The sequence below is a fragment of the Cajanus cajan genome, chromosome 5 (genome assembly GCF_000230855.2).
Source record: "Cajanus cajan strain Asha chromosome 5, NIPB_CcT2T_4, whole genome shotgun sequence".
Lineage (NCBI taxonomy): Eukaryota > Viridiplantae > Streptophyta > Magnoliopsida > Fabales > Fabaceae > Cajanus > Cajanus cajan.
The window spans coordinates 14,800,876-14,817,681 of record NC_138521.1 but is presented as its reverse complement, the minus strand read 5'-3'; the positions used below and the strand labels follow the sequence as shown (position 1 = coordinate 14,817,681).

General features: G+C 30.4%; 1 long non-coding RNA gene across 1 annotated transcript; it reads right to left on the bottom strand.

The window, feature by feature from the left end:
- Positions 1–104: 104 nt before the first annotated feature.
- Positions 105–13,735, bottom strand: LOC109790228 (uncharacterized). The gene is made up of 3 exons (XR_003803170.2): positions 13,640–13,735; positions 509–598; positions 105–356 (listed from the first exon to the last, which is right to left on the bottom strand). It is a non-coding gene; the product is annotated as an uncharacterized LOC109790228 (long non-coding RNA).
- Positions 13,736–16,806: the final 3,071 nt, after the last annotated feature.

Sequence of the window (16,806 nt, the reverse complement as noted above, 5' to 3'; positions counted from 1 at the left end):
ACATATTGCAATTTCAAGCCCTTACATTCTACACCCTAAATTATGCCCTCCCCAAAATCGACAATTATGTTGAAAAACCATTGACATGAAAGTAAAAACCTACAGAATCACGTCTCAATATCAGAACTAATTAATTAATTAATTACCAGTCATTTTACAACGCAGAAATGAGGGCAATGTTTGAAGGTGGGAGAAGCTTGGAAATAACAACAACAAAGAAATACCCAACAAAGAAAATAGAGCCAATTGAGACAAACAACCATCCCCGCAATTTTCTCTCATCAAATGAAGCCAACCACTACATAGAATCAGCCAACCTTGAACACAATCAAACAAATGTCTTGGAAGGGATTTTTCTGAAAAATAAAACAAAAAATAAAAATTAGAGCTTTGGATTATAATAACAGACTCGAGTTTAGTTCCATGGTTTATGCCAATTTGGGTTACACAAAAATTAATTAACAGAAGAAAATCACAGTTAAGAAGAAGCATCGACAAAAGCACGCACCTTTGATACTTGAAGGTTGCCACTTCCACGTACTAAGCAAACTGTGAAACTCCTATCAATATTGAGAAGCTGCGTTCCGTATGACCGCACCTACGGATAAATATAAGAAAGGATTTGAGTTTAGAAAATTGGCCCAACGGACACAACATTTTAACTGTTTTGTCTTTTTTTTTTTTTGTTTAAGTTTGATAAGCCTTCATTTAACTAAGTTTAATTTCTTTTAATTTTTTTAAATAAGTGCATATAATGTAATAAATGTAGTAAAATAATAATAATAATAATAATAATAATAATAATAAAAAGTATAATAATAATTTATGTAAAACATAATACTAATATATATAAAGAATGATTTATTTACTTAGGAGTAAATATACCTGAATGAGATTATCTATCAATTAGAATTAATGAAACGAAGTATCAAATGATTTTTAATTTTTTTCAAAATTTACAAATTTATTCTGTACATTAATAACTTTAAGTTTAATAATTAGATCGTTAAAATTTGATATAGAGCATGACTTATATAGAATAAACGAATCTCTCTCTTTATATATATATATATATATATATTACACACATATATAAAATAAACTAAATAATAGTAAAATTAAAAAATAAATAAAAACTAACATATAATTATACATTTTAACTTTATTAATTTAATATAAAAGCAAAATGGAACTATAAAAGAGATACAATATTTTTAAAACTTTTCTAAAGTGGTAAAGGTTTACATAAACACTTATCCAAATGTCCAAACTTTAACTAAAAAAGTATAAAATAACAACTAAAACTTAAAAGGATGGCTTTCAAAGGTCATACATAAGTTTTAAATTTTAATATCAAAGAATAAATAAAAACATTAACATAAGTATAGACTCATTGTGTAATACTAAAATCCTATTCACCTCCTATCAAAACATGGTTTCCAAAACAATACCAAGTTGATCTCATCAACAAATGACATTCAATTTAAACACAAACCAAAACAATACCAAGTTGATCCTCATCAACAAATAACATTCAATTTAAACACAAACAAAACAAACAAGGAGAGAGAGAACATGCTATAATTTTGGAAGAGCATGCTAAAATATCTCATCCACTTTCTTTTCTTATAAAGCAAGCCACCTCGAGGGTTTTTCTTCCATAATGTCAGGGCCAACCAATAAGACCCTTATTCCAATTATTTACTATTAAGCCATTTCTTAAGGACTATAAATTAGGATCACACATATTAACCCATATTTACAAGCATGGTGACACTAGAAAATATCCTATCAACAGCTTTCAGTGATAGAATCATATGCTTAAGTGTGCAATGAAATCAAGGGGATAAACCAATGTGACAACTAACCATTAATTTTTATCAAGTATTGATCAATGGTTCAATGTGTTTACCCTGTTGTGTAGGAATTAGGTTTGGCAAATGAGATTGCCATGTTGGTGAAGCATAAAAGGATGTTGCAAAAATTACAAGGATTGGAACTGAGTGAAGAAACCAAGAAGCTGAGGCTTTTTTTTTTTTTTTTTTTTTTTTTTTTTTTTTTTTTTACATATCTAGCTTCTCCAAAGGCATCATATCTCCAATTGACACAAGGATTTCTCCGATTTGCTGAACTTAGTCAATGAAATGGGCAACATTGTCATCAAAGTTGTTCCTAGAGAGGTCTAGGTACTCCACTTTGGAGTAGTTGTAAAGGGGTGTGGAGAAGTCACCAGGGATGAAATTGAAGCTGAAGTCAAGGTTTGTGAGGTCACGGATGAAGGGTGGTATTGTAAGGGTGATGTTGAAGTGGGAGAGAGTGAAGCTAGTAATTGAGCCAGTGGTGCATGTGATCTTTAGCAAAGAAGAGTGAGAGAGGAAAGAAGGGTTCTGCAAGTATTACTTTATGTTTAACAAAACTACACATTCATGATCATACAGATCAGATTGTGAGGTTGGTGGAAAGGATTGTTATTTGGGCTCAATTATGGTTGGTACTTGGTATTGACTATTGATTAAAGAGCACCAAATTCTTCAATCTAGTTGCCAAATTGCTTTACATATGATCTCAACCAAACAACCAATTTCAAAAGACTAATAAAAAATAGTCAAATACATACCCAAAACAACATTAATAACATCCTACAATACTTTTTCTTCCTAGATATTAAAAATGAAAGAATATATATAGTTCCAGCTATGATTTCATCTTCATCTATTGTTTCACTTGACTTCATTAATTTCCAGCGCGTAAAGTAGCTATATATAAAAATGTACAATCCAGACCATGAAACCATTTCTATGACTCAAATAGCATACTTCCCAGTTCCCATTTCCAACAGAGCAATTAAGATCAACAACATAGAAATTATAAATTTACAAATTACAATAGGGCAATTGAGATCAGTAAAATTTACAACTCACAATTTAGAAATTACAAATTTACAATATACTGAATTCTGATGAACAGAGCAATTAAAATTAATAAAATATAGGGAACTTTTACTAACTAGGTTGTGTAGGAACAGAAGCTTAGGCTTGTGGCTGGCTATGTAGTGTGAGAACACAGAAATGTGACCACTTCAATGGATTGAATTAAAAAGTATAAAACATAGGATCAAATTATGAACCTCTTATCTCTCTCTCAAAACCCATTAACAGAATTATCGGTAATGGATTGGGATTTGGGAATGATCTCTCTCTCTTAACTTCTTAAAAAATCATATCCCTCTCCATCAAATCCTTCAATCAAAAAGAAAGCGGTCATTCTCTTATTACTTCGAAAATTACTTCAAAAATAATTAATTTAATATTAAACAAGTCTTCCTATTTTATTTTAAAAACCTAGTTTCTTTTGCTCACAAATTCACATTTTCCTTTTTATAAAATTTCTATTAAGCTGCATTTAGAATTAGTTCAATTAAAAAAAATTATTTTTAATTTTTTTTATAAAGTAATTAAATTCTCAAATCATTGTATTTAGAAAAATTGTTAGCAAGTATATATTATACCATTCAAGTGATTGTTACTAACAACTCACAGCACATCACACATTGATGTATTATAACGTGAAATAATGATATAAGATTTACTTATTTTAATGTAACCAATAACATATTAATTATTTTTGTTATCATTAGTATAAAAAATATTTCTTTATTATTTATTGTTAATGGACTAATTTATTTGATATTATATATAAAGAGACTAAGAGAGAGGATTATCTATTTTTCTAAACTTTCGTTCATATTCCATTGTTTTGGATATTATTTATAAGACTCCGATGTATTTGACATTGAGTACATGAATTTGAACACATTGCCATGTAAATCTTGGAAAGCAAATCGATTATTAAATTATGTCAGAGATCTTCCGAAAACTTTGTAGTAGTTTTTGTCACGACATGCTATTCTCTTTCATTATTTTTTATTAATATTTTTTAACATGTAATTTTGAAAGGATAACACTCGTGAAAATATATCACGAGCCATAGTAATAGAGTGTCGATATATATCATAAAAATTCAGTAAAAAAACAAGAAAATAAAGGCATAACTTACAACGAGGAAAATTTAACAGCAAAAGCATAACATACAGCCAAGTAAGCCTCGTACTTTGTATTCTATTCAGTTTAAAAAGCAGATCACAGATAAGAAAATATTCGCGGCATCATAAATAGAGAAAAAGCAGAAAATTTCATACTGGGTTAAGCATCCAATTACTTTAAAACATGATTTCAGAGATAGGGATATACAATAGGTCAAAAAATGTTTCATAAAATTAAAAATACAGAGTTGATTTGCTGTTAATATTCATACTATAAATTATAAAAGTTTCATATACAAAATACACAAATTAAAAAATAAATACGACGAGTACATCAAACTTCTACTTATTCCCATCAATGGTTACAAACAATACAGGAAATATCAAACTATAAACCAAAACTAATGAACATGTACCCTCATGCCTCTACAGCAAAATGTTACCTACGACAAAAATTTGGACCATTAATCAAATTTTCTCCCACATTTAATTATTGTACAATAACTAACCAATGTTTGTGATTTGGCTGAATGTTGGCTGTAGAGGATCTATATTGGAATTAAGTATTTTTTATCAATATCCTTATTATACTCACAATCAGTTAGCTCTACTTCTTGCAAAATCAAAAAGAGTGTTAGGGTTTTTCTTATGTCAAGAAATATTGGGAAGTTGTCGAAGCTTCTAAATAGAGGGAGAGACGTTGGTCGATCAGGTGAAACGTTTAAGGAAGAGGTTATGGGCCCTCGTTATCCTCTCTGGTACGTAATCTCCTTGAGGAGGGTGTTATGTCCTTGAAATATGAAGGTGGTGATTGTCTCCTTCCTAAGTTTATTATTGCTGAATCAACCTTTGTGAAACTATGCGAACCATGAAAATAATGTCTGGTGGTGAAATTGTTGGGGAAGAACATTGGTTTCATTATTATGCGGAGCTGGTTGTAAACGCTTTGGAATGGATATATCACATGGCTATTTCATGGTGAAATTTGATCTTGGTGCCGATAGGGAGTTATAATGCAAGGATGTTTGTAGATGCTTTTTGATCATTACTTGACTATTAGACAATGGTCATCGAAGATTGTGGCATTTGAGGTAGGGGAGGATAAAACCCTTGTATGGGTATGCTTTCCAGGGCTAGGCATAGTGTTTTATGACGAGAGTGTTCTTCTTACTATAGTCTCAACGATAAGAAGGCCTATTAAAGTCGATCTCAACACCCTAAACCCTGAACCTCTATAAATCGGTGTTAGGTAAGTTTAATCTCAACAATGTATGGTAGAAAACAGAATACAAAGGCTTACATTTACTTTGTACCATGTGTGATTGTTACGGCCATGTTGCCCATGTGCGTGCAACTCCTTTTGCAACGACGAAGAAGAGTACAAGGTAAGGAGACAATGACAAAGGGAGGAGGTTTGTCAACGTTGAGTGGAGATGGCAGCATTGATGAAAAGATAGAAGAAGAGTGATCATGAGATCCAAGATGTTTCGATGAATTCGCTACAACCGCATAAGGATTGATTGATTGTGAAACAAAAATCACGGGAACAAAATGAAAGCAAATTATTTGCCACACAATTCATGCATCGATATGCATGGATTGGGGAAGGTTAAAGATTTTGACAAGATATGAGCGAGTGGAAATATCTTAGCTATTACGAATGAGTCCCTAGCACTATCCAAAAATATGAATAATCATGTGGGGCTTGATGTCCAGATTATGTTGGCAAATAGGGTTGGGCTTAATAAAGGGGTGCATGAGGCTATGAGGAAAGGGAAGAAACGAGGTCATGCTAACATAGGCGATCCATGCATGCATGTGGGCGTGATTAACATCCAGGAGGTTAACTTGAAGCCAAGGTCTACTCAGAGTATTGCTCCTTGAATTGCAGAGTTTAAGTTTGTCTTCCTCATCAAGCATGTTAAGGGTACCCAATATATATATTAAGATGAGAATCCCTTGGAGGGGGTTCAAAGTGTGGTGTAGGATGGCAACCGAGATGATTGTAAGGGCCATCCCAAGGTTGAGGATATAACTCATGATGACATACTCTCTTGAGGAGAGCTTCTAGTTACCACTCTAAAAAGTTTCTTATGTTAGATAACCAAAATATTATTTGTTGGAATATTAGAGGCACAATGAATGTGAAAGGGAAAAGAACGTTTCGTGAGTTGGTTAAGTTGCATAAACCTTTTATTTTCATAGTGTTGGAAACCCATTGCTCATTCTCGTCAGTTACCTCATTTTGGAGCAATCTGAACTATAAGTTGCATCATAGTGTGGAGGCTAGAAGCCATGCTAGCGGCATATGGATCCTAGTTTAGTCAAATATCGATGGTTGAGTCATTTTTTCCTTCAAGCAGCTATAATTTAAATCAATCAAGGTTGCAAGGAGTGGACATGCACAACTATGTATGCAAGTCCTAGCTTCAGTTAGAGAACAGAGCTCTAGGATCATATTAGGAGTCTTAGAAGCCAACTAGCGGTGCCTTAGCTCGTATTAGGAGATTTCAACTAGGTCATCTCTAGCTCATAAATTCGTGGGTGTCACTTCTCTCCTTCTTATGCCTCCTAGTTGGTTTAGCTTATGAATGATTATTCCTTGATGGACCTTGGCTCTAAAGGTCTTAGATACACCTAGTATCAGAAACAACTAGGTGTAATGATGGCTAAAAGGCTTGATAGAATGGTTTGTGAGACATTATGGCAGTATTTCTTTCTAAAAGCTTTTATAGAGATTTTGTGTTGGCTTATTCATGTCATTGCCCTATCCTTATGCAATGTGGTGATCTAAGAGATAAGCCAAGAGACCGTCCATTCCATTTCCAAGCTACTTGGTCTACACATAAGGAATTTGAAAAGGTGGTCCATGAGGCTTGGGTTAAGAGCACCCTTAACCTTGCTAATGAATTGAAAGTTGTCAGGACTGATGCATTAGAGCTTATAGTTTAGGGTTTAGGGTTTTTGTTTATAGTTTATAGTATTGAAAGGAGAGGGTACATGTTCCTTATTTTTGGTTTATAGTTTGATATTTCCTGTATTGTTTGTAACCATTGATGGGAATAAATAGAAGTTTGTTGCACTCGTCATATTTATTTTTTAATTTGTGTATTTTGTATATGAAACTTTTATAATTTATAGTATGAATATTAATAGCAAATCAACTCTGTATTTTCAATTTTATGAAACATTTTTTGACCTATTGTATATCCCTATCGCTGAAATCATGTCTTAAAGTAATTGGATGCTTAACCCAATTTTATGCAATATATTTTTGTTGAATATTGGCTCCCTCCTATGTTACTTATCAACATGAATGCACAGGATAGCTTTTCTGCAAACATTTTTAACAAGAATAGTAATCAAATCAGTCAAAAAAACTAGCTCTTAAACACATTCAAGCCACAACACCTAATGATCATTCATGATCCCATGCTTATTAGGTGTTTGGAAATATTTTGGATAATGCTAGGCCAAAAATTATATAAATAAATAAATAAATAAATAATAATAAAAAGTAAATTGCATCATATATCTATTAGAGGCTAGTGCCATCAATTTATCTATGTGGCTGACTCACCTAATGGCACATGGATTCATTATTTGCTATAAACCATGAATGTAAATGAATACCAAATATTGGTGATGAATCTGTTTAGAGATATAAAAAAAATTCCTCAGTCCCTGTATCTAATTGCTTAAGCTTTTAGGATAGTTGATTCTTAACATAATATTAAAGTTGTGACCAAGTGGTCAAGAGCATGGTAGTCAAAATCGCGGTTTGCCGCGTAAGATCGGACGCGTTCACGATCTTCTTCACCAATTTTGTGCTCATGCTTTCTTTGGATCGCAAAATTTGCGGATCGTACTGGATCGTTGTGGAAGACCGTAAATCGCACAGAAGCGGCGCTCTTTTGCGTGCCTAATTTTAGGTTTGTGGGTCAGCAGACTTGTGACCTAGTTTTATGACCCAGAATTTAAAACACATTCAGCCCAAAAAAAACCCTAACGGAAGCCCATATTCCCCCAAAGCCCAATAACTTAATAAGAAACATTAAAAGGTGCCCTCTGCCCCACATAGATTAAAAAAATATAAAAACCTTTCCACTCTCTCATTAAAAAATAGAGAACTAGAAGCCTCCGCTGCCTTGACTGCCGCTCTTCCTGATTCTTCCCTTTACAAAGCTGCTCTTCTTTCATGAATAAATTAAATCTTCTTCCTTTTACGAAAGAAGAGACTCCCGCTCTTCATACGTGAATAAAAAATAATTTACCGCCACTGCCCACTTCTACTCTTCTAAACCTATTTAATGAGTTCCAATCCCACTTATATTTCATTCCATCTTTCTTATTATCCCTTTTTGTGGGCTGTGAAATTCGGATTTCCTCTCCTTACTTATGTTCTCTCTTGCCCTAAAAGTTACAAACTGATTCAGAATTGGGTTTTGTTTACTGCAAGCCTATACGTTTTTGCTATAACCGTAAGCATACACTTTCTCTTATTTGTTCCATTTAATTCTTTTATTTTTTTTAAAAGATTGTTACATAAATTATTAACTCTTCTATTATTTCTTATCTTCTAGACAATCATTAAAATGACTTCAAATCCAACTCCAAATTCTTCTGCCCCTGTGCCTCCCAAAAATGCTCGTGGAAATAGGAGTGATGTAGCTTGGAAGCATTATATTTCAGTTGGTGGGGATACAAGGAAGCTTCAATGTAAATATTGCCAGAAGGTTATAACAGGGGGAGTTTATAGGTTGAAGCATCACTTGGCTGGTACTCAAAAAGATGTTGGTGCTTGCAAGGTTGTTACGGATGAAGTGAAGAAGGAAATGTGGGAAATTGTTGTTGGTTTGCAACAAAATTTGATCAAGAAATCATGCCTTAATAAGGAGGAGGAAAGTCTAGAAGCTGGTGATAAAAGAAAAGGCAATGAAGCAATTGACACTGGCAGTTCCATAAATATTTTTAAGAAGAGAGTAATTAGTACACAAGCCACCATCAATACCATGTTTAAGAAAGGTGTGAGAGAGGAAGCATGTCAAGAAATTGCTAGATTTTTCTACAACAATGCAATACCTTTCAATGTGGCAAAGAGTGAGGAATTCTTTGCTATGTTTGATTTGGTTTCAAAGCATGGCCTTGGATTTAAGCCTCCATCATATCATGAGATTAGAGTCAAACTTTTGAAGGAGGAAGTGAAAAATACATCAATTACTTTGCAATCATATAGGGATGAATGGGAGAAAACTGGATGCACAATTATGACCGATGGCTGGACTGACAAGAAAAGAAGGACAATAATCAACTTCCTAGTGAATAGCCCAAAGGGAACTATATTTTTAAAGTCCATAGATGTTTCTGCAATATCCAAAACTGCTGAAAAAGTTTTTGAGATGATGGATAGCATTGTTGAAGAGGTGGGGGAAGACAATGTTGTTCAAGTTGTAACAGATAATGCTGCAAACTATAAAGCTGCTGGTCAAATGTTGATGGAAAAGAGAAAAAGGCTATTTTGGACACCATGTGCAGCACATTGTGTTGACTTAATGTTGGAGGATTATGAGAAGAAAATCACAATTCATGAGGAGACAATTCCAAAAGGTAAAAGAATTACAACCTTTATCTATTCAAGAACTTCTCTAATCTCTCTACTACAACATTTCACAAAAGGAAGAGACTTGGTGAGGCTAGGTATTACTCGCTTTGCCACATCTTATTTAACATTAGGGTGTCTTCATGAGAACAAAGGTGCTCTAATTAGAATGTTTACTAGTAATGAATGGAAGTCTAGTAGGTATGCAAAAACAAAGGATGGAAAAACAGTTGAAAATGTGGTTTTGGATAAGGGCTTTTGGAGTAATATCATAATCTGTTTAAAGGGTGCGTTACCTCTAATTGAAGTGCTTCGATTGGTTAATTCGGATCAAAAACCAGCCATGGGGTTCATTTATGAAGCAATGGACCAAGCTAAGGAGAAGGTACAAATGGCTTTCAATTCTATCAGAAAAAGGTAACTAAGTATATTCTTATTTATTTAATTATTTGAAACTGAAAACAAAAAAATAACTCAATATATTTTGGTTTAGTTATTTGCCTCTGTGGAGCATCATTGATGAAAGGTGGGACAAGCAACTTCATAGGCCCTTACATGCTGCAGGCTATTTCCTTAACCCTCAAATGCATTATCGTTCAGGATTTAAGGCTGATTTGGAAGTGAAACGAGGTCTAATGGACTGTCTAACAAGGATGGTGAAGGATGAAGATGAACAAACTTTAATTGATGTTCAAATTGATGATTTCAAAAAACGAGCTAAATATTTTGGTTGTCCCTTGGCTACTAGGTCAATTAATTTAAAGACTCCAGCAGATTGGTGGGAGTCTTAGTGATGAGCATCCAGAACTCCAAAAATTTGCGATACATGTATTAAACTTGACATGTAGCTCATCTGGATGTGAAAGAAATTGGAGTTTCTTTGAAATGGTAAGTTAAGTAGAATTAAAATATATTATATATCTATAAAGTAGAATTACTAGTCCACTATACTTGCTAGCTTCTTATCATATTTGCATTTGTTTAGGTCTACACAAAGAGAAGGAATAGGCTAAAACATAGCACAATGAATGATGTTGTATATGTTATGGCTAATTCAAAATTAGCTAAGAAGAAGCAAACAAGGAAACCAGTTCAAATTAATTTTGATAATTTCTCATCCGATGATGAATGGATTATGGAAGATGAGCATGGGGAGAATGAAGGACTGATTTGAATGTAAATAACTTGGATTCAGATGAGAACTTGGCTCCAATACAAGTTGGGGAGGATGAAACTACACCTCTAGATGATATGGAAATTGCTGATTTGAATGGTGAACAAGATGGAATTGAAAATGATGGAGTTGAAGATATCTTAAGCGATTATGATTTTAACTTGCAAGATTATTTGCTTTAGAGTTTAGATGGATTATCTTTTTGTAACTAAGATAGAATCTCTATTTAATAACTAGGATGGAGCCACTATTTTGTAATTGGGAACAATGGGAAAGAGTTACAGTTTTGTAACTAGGATGGGATTTTTACTTTTTAATATATATTAGCAATTTGGCTTACTAGTTACTACTTTATATTATATAAATATCATTGTTTTTTGTTTATCTAGTTGAATTTTTACTGTTTTTTTACTAGGATGAAGCTATTTTTTTTACTACAAAACTTATGTGTACGTATATATGAATTTCATAAGCTTTGTAGGATCTTACGATCCATGTTACGATCTTCCGTTTTACGATCCATACTTCCCTTTGCGATCTTGAGTAAGATCTCAATTTTGACTACCTTCGTCAAGAGTAGCTAGAATTCACAAAATGACTAACACAATTCAATATATAATATAATAATGTGAATAAAATTGAATAAGTTCCAAAATCATTTTTAATTATTCTCTACTGTAATTCCATTTCACTATCAACTTTATTTTATTTGAAATTCATTAAATTAAATTATCCCTAATTCTTTGATTATAAAAACTATCTTATATATTCTCAATTATAGGCCTTTCTTCTTTAGGTAATTATACTTTGAAAAAACTTTATGAGCGAGACATAAAGATACATAATTATACATCATTAAAACACTAATACTTTTGGTACTCCAGTAACCTTCCAGCAGAAAAGAAGCATTTTGCATATCCCACTCAGTCAAATGAAGTAGTTTTCCAGAGGCCAAAAAGAGAAACTGAGATTCACAACCAATCGGACACAAACAACGTTATGCATTCAATGAAAGGTCGTCAATTCATTTAAACAAAAAAACCAATTGACCTTGTAAATCTCATATCCAGTTTTAATAAATTGGATTCTACTACATAGAGATGCAACTGGATCAGCTGATCAAACTTTTGCCACTCTTATATGCAGAATAAATGAAACAGAACTAAAAAACAAATGAATCATGGGCAGTCATTCATTTCATTTTCATTATCTAACCATTATCAAATCCATTACTGTGACGAACTTCAATTTCTCAATTGTCAATAAGTACAAAGACAATAAGTACGTACATAGCAAAACTGTTGTTAACTTGCACCAGTAATTTATAGCAGATTCACTTTTATCAATTAATTAATGGAAAAAGAAGCACAAAGTTGTGGGATACTCTAATTAAATTATGAGATTAAATTAATGGAAAAAGCTTTCACCTACCATTTCACATACAGGATGAGTTTCAAAATCTACATCCACATTCATAGTCTTATACACAAACTTCATGACAATCTTTTAATTTCTACATAGTAAGTGAATAAAAATATAGTAAAATCAACATGTAAAAATCTGTATCAAGATTCATGTAATTATTTCTGATGTGATTTTAACAGACTCTGAATTTGAGGACAGAGGATCTCCTAAAAGAAAATTATTTCTCACGCATAACCCACAACAAACAGTAAAGCAATAACAGAATTGTAACAAATTGTTTCCGGAAGCTGCTGAATCATTTGATTTTCCTTTATATTTATAAAACATAAAATTTGACCAATTCTTTAATTAAAAAATACACATTTGGTATATCACTTGCACCAAACAATTTACAAAATGCATCAAAAGATTTATCACAGAAATGAACACACTTAGTTCATTCAAGAATTAACAAGTCTAAAACAGAAATGCTACCCCTCTATAATATGTTACTTGACATTCAAAGTTTGTTCTTGTTGAGACTCACAAAACAAAACAAGTTTCTGTAAACTTATTTGAGTGGAAACAAAATGTGAAGGGGGAATTTCCATGAGCAAATTGCACAATGTTTATCTCTTAGCTCACATGGATAACTAAGAAAACGCATGTAGAAACAACCAAACTGCATCACATAAACGATATGAACATTTATACATAGAACTAATTTACTTTTTGTGTTCACTCATTACAAACTTCAAATTCAATATCCAACTCACTCATAAAGCACAAAGAATCAACTTTCGCTTTCTTCTTGAAGGATCAATTGATACAAAAATATAACACAAGCACATCAATATCCTTTCAAGTTCCAACTCTTAAAATTAAAAAACAAAAGCAACACAAAAAGAAACTCTCCCAAATTTAGAAGCCATGATCATTTTGTAATTCGACAAGGTTCATCTACCTCATTATTGTCCCAGTATAGAATGATAGAAAAAGCAAACTAATAAGAGTAGAAACTGATTTGATTGAAAATTTTCACCCTTGGGTTTTGGGCCCCTTCATAGGCCCAGATCAAGGTTTTCCATTTAATCTCATATAATATATTTGATTTTCCTTTATATTTAGTAATTTGAGCAAATAAAACATCATTTTCTTCTCGTCATTTAATTAAAAAATACAACAAAATGCAAACAACCACTCCAACATATACAATGACAATCAAGGTGTCGTGGCCGACGAAGAAGGAAAGTAAAATACCTAAACCACCCCAACAAATACAATGACATAGAATTTCCAAATAACTAGTCCCAGATTTCCCAATTTCATAAGCGAAACGCATAATTAGGAGGTGTCGTGGCCGGCGAAGAATGAAAGTAAAATACCTAACAGAGTGAGAATACCTAACAGGAAAGAATACCTAATAGGGAAGGAGGTGTCGGGGCAGGCGAGGGAGTCTCAAATGTCTGCTAGGGCGAGGGAGCGGCGCTGTGTTGTTAAATTTCGGAGGAAAGAATGAATATTTAGCCCACTGTTAAGCTAGCTGGGTTGGGCTTGGTCTCTGATAATGGGTTTAGGAGCTCAAAAGTGGAAAAAACCCATAAGCCCAATCCATGGCAACTTTATTTTGTCAATATTAAATCAAAAGATTATAAAAATTATAATTCAATCATAATAAAATTTCTCTAGTATTTATAAAAATATTAAATTTTTAATATTATTTTTATTTTTTTAAAAAATTAATATATCAACAAAGGGAATTTTTTATCAGTAAGTGAAAAGGGAACTTAAAATTTTTTCGCGTATAGACTTTCTTATTTTTCTAAATTTTACCTTAATTTCTAATTACACTTTTCTTATTTTTTTAGCATTTTTTTAAATACTTATGCGTGATGCTTATATGTATTATTTTTTAATGTACGTGTTCATAATTTATTTAATCAAAATATCTAAAATTATTAATATTTATTAAATTTATTAGTATTATATTTAATTCTTAAATCGATTTTAAATTTTATCTATACATATTATAAAAAGGATACTAAGATTATGTAACTATTTTTGGTCTCCACTTTTTAGTGGACCATTATATTCTTTAGATATAAAAAAAATTTATATTCCCTCTAAATAACTACATACAATTTTCTAATATTCTATCTACCTATCATTATTAGTGGCACAAAGTGATTCAACCCCTTTAATATTTATAAAAATATTTAATTTTTAATATTATTTTTATTTTTTTAAAAAAAATTATAGATAAAATCATTTAATATATATGTATATATATAGATAGTGAAAAGACTACTAATTTTTTTATTATCATTTTAATATTATTGTGATATAGAATGTCATTTTTGAAAGTTATTTAGTCACTTTTTATATTTTTATTTTACTTTCAATCAAAATTTAATTATAATAATTTTTTTATTTTTAAAATGAAATAACTTCCTATAAGTATTTAAATAATTATAATCCAACTCTTTAAAATTATATAATTACTTTTTAACATATTCAAATATAAAAGATAATTAAATTTTAAAAACTTATAATATTATAAGATCTTATCATATAAAAACTTATTATATAAGATCTTAAAGAAGTTATTGTTTAAAACATATCATTATTCATTGAATGTTTAATGTTATAAGATCTTATTACATAAAAACTTATTATATAATATCTTAAATAAGTTATTTCTCAAAATATATCCTTATTCATCGGATGTTTAATAGTAATATAATTTGTTTAAATCTTTAATATTAATATGATTCATTGAATCTCTAATTAAAACTTATTAAAATCCAAAAGAAAAAGGTAAGAAACATTTGATACTTTGTTTCATTAATTTGAATCAGTGTATAAAATGATTCTATGATTATCCGTCAATTTGAATTAATGAAATGAAGTATCAAATGATTTTCAAATTTTCTAAAAATTTGCTGATTTGATCTATGCATATAGAATTTTAAATTGAACAGTTTGATCGTTAAAATTTAATGTTGAACATGAGTTATTGAACGAAGTAAGTCTAGGTAAACTTACTCTTAGAGTAAAAGGATCCCTATCCATATATTAAATTAGGTTATCACGTACCATTATACACTTCGTGTCTTTAAATCTTTTTAAAAGTAAAATAATTAAAAATTATTTATTTATTTCTTAAGAATTAAGGAAATAATTATCCATTATTTTGGAGACAAAAATCAGTTACAAGATGATGTATATTTCCCTTTATCTATTACTATAGATAATCAAACAACTACATATATAACTATTTTTCTTCCATTCATTTTCTCTGTCTCTCTCTCTCTCTATATATATATGTAGAGACAGACAGGTTATACTAACACCGGTACCGGGGTGTAACATTTATTAAGTATTACACACCGTGCAATAATTATATTATGAATAATAATATATATATTTAATTAATCTTTATTTATATATACTTACTTTTATAATTAATAATCTACTTATTTCTGATTTTTATATATAGATTTATTGAATTTTTAAATACTTATATATTTATACTCGTTACCTGTATTTTACTGATTTACTACTTAAATATAAAATTCAGAAATAAATAAAATGCAAATTTAAGAAATAACTACAACTTGGAGACATATTTTTTAAATCAATCAATTATTAGGAACAAAAATAAGTATTTAGTGTAATAATTTTAAATATAATGTTTTAATTTTTAAATAAAGAATATTTAATCTAGCTAGGAAAAATTACATTGACCCCTACTTGAAGTTTTTCTAAATGACGTTGTATATATATATCTCTTCTCAAATTTTTAAGTGAGTATTAATTTTCTTATTTATTTATTTAATAGTGGCACATACAATTACTACTTATATAAGATAATACTTTTTATATACTATATATTAAGAGAAAATAAATAATCCTCTCAATCTCTTTATATATAATATCAAAGAAATTAGTCCATTAACAATAAATAATAAAGAAATATTTTTATACTAATGATAACAAAAATAATTAATATGTTATTGGTTACATTAAAATAATTAAATCTTATATCATTATTTCATGTTATAATACATCAATGTGTGATGTGCTGTGAGTAGTTAGTAACAATCGCTTGAATGGTATAATATATACTTGTTAACAATTTTTCTAAATACAATGATTTGAGAATTTAATTACTTTATTAAAAAAATTAAAAATAAATTTTTTTAATTAAACTAATTAAAAATACAGCTTAATAGAAATGTTAGAAAAAGGAAAATGTGAATTTGTGAGCAGAAGAAACTAAATTTTTAAAATAAAATAGGAGGACTTGTTTAATATTAAATTAATTATTTTTGTAGTAATTTTTTTTTAAAAATTTAATGTTATAAAAAAATTTGTCAAGTTTTTAGGTAAATAAAAGAAAGACCACTTTCTTTTTTATTGAAGGATTTGATGGAGAGGGAGATGATTTTTTAGGAAGTTAAGAGAGAGAGATCATTCCCAAATCCCAATCCATTATCGATAATTCTGTTAACGGGTTTTGAGAGAGAGATAAGAGGTTCATAATCTGATCCTATGTTTTAGACTTTTTAATTCAATCCATTGCAG